This window comes from Jatropha curcas, chromosome 9, assembly GCF_041381405.1.
Source record: "Jatropha curcas cultivar XTBG-Jc1 chromosome 9, XTBG_Jcur_1.0, whole genome shotgun sequence".
Taxonomy (NCBI): Eukaryota; Viridiplantae; Streptophyta; class Magnoliopsida; order Malpighiales; family Euphorbiaceae; genus Jatropha; species Jatropha curcas.
Window position 1 is genome coordinate 14,703,327 of NC_143159.1, and position 1,288 is coordinate 14,704,614.

The 1,288-nt window shown below is 38.1% G+C and overlaps 1 non-coding gene across 1 annotated transcript; it reads left to right on the forward strand.

Moving 5' to 3' along the window:
* Positions 1–1,182: 1,182 nt before the first annotated feature.
* On the forward strand, positions 1,183–1,288 carry LOC149493685 (small nucleolar RNA R71). Its single transcript, XR_016322784.1, has one exon. It is a non-coding gene; the product is annotated as a small nucleolar RNA R71 (small nucleolar RNA).

A 1,288-nucleotide genomic window follows, 5' to 3' on the forward strand; every position in this document is an offset into this window, starting at 1 on the left:
TTCATAGGACATAAGGTTAATGCTAGCACCTAAATCTGCCAAAGCTTTTTCAAAGTCAAGATTACCAATGTTACAAGGGATAGAAAAACTTCCTGGATCTTTTAACTTTGGAGGCAATTTGTTTTGGATAATTGCACTGCACTCCTCGGTTAACATTACCGTTCCTTGATCATCAATTTTTTCGTTTCTTGCTCAAAATATCTTTTAGTAATTTAGCATAGCTAGGCATTTGAGCAAGAGCTTCAGCAAATGGAATATTGATTTGAAGCTTTTTAAACACATCCAGAAATTTAAGGAAGCTCTTGTCATCTTGTGCTTTCTTTAATCTTTGGGGAAAGGGAACAGGGGGAACATATGGTTTTACCTTTTCTTTCTCCTCTAAGTCAATGATAGGCACCTTTGGTTGTTCTTTTACTTCCTTTTCTTTCTTTGGTGGTTCATCTAATTGTTTGCCACTTCTCAAGGTAATAGCTTGCACTTGTTCCTTTGGATTCTTTTCAGTATTGCTAGGTAACGTACCTTGGGGTCGAGATGCCATCAAGTTTGCAAATTGCCCTAGCTGAATCTCCAAATTCCTGATTGCAGCCTGCTGGATTTTATGGTTCTCCCTGGTTTCATTCATGAATTCCATGTGTGATTTGGAGAGAGCAGTGAGGAGGTCATCATGAGATTTCTTTTCTTGAGGGTGGAAACCTGGGGGTGCATTCAAGGCATTGTTAGGATTACCATAAGATAGATTAGGATGATTCCTTAACCTGTTATCGTATGAATTTGAATAAGGGTAATTCTTTCTTCCTTGATTCATCACATAGTTCACTTGCTCCAAAGTTTGTGGATTTAAAGAGTCCATGATGCATTCCCCAATTCCATGTTGTCCATTGCACCTATCACATACTTGCATAACAGAATTTACAGAATTAGTAGTTAACATGTCCAATTTCCTTACCATGTTATCTACCTTGGCATTAAGTGCTGTAATGGCGTCTATTTCATAGACTCCTGCAGTTCTTCTCCTTTCGGTATTGTTTTGGTAATGGCTATTGCTTGCCATTTCCTCTATCAACTCATATGCTTCATCAATTCCTTTCTTTTCAAAGGATCCACCTACAGCTGCATCTAAGGTAATTTTGATGTTAGGAGATAATGCATTATAGAAAGTTTGTACCTGTAACCACTTGGGCAAACTGTGATGTGGGCACTTTCTTAACAAGTCCTTGAATCTTTCCCAAGCTTCATACAAGCTCTCTTGATCATGATGAGCAAATGTCATTATCTCATTGCGCAACTT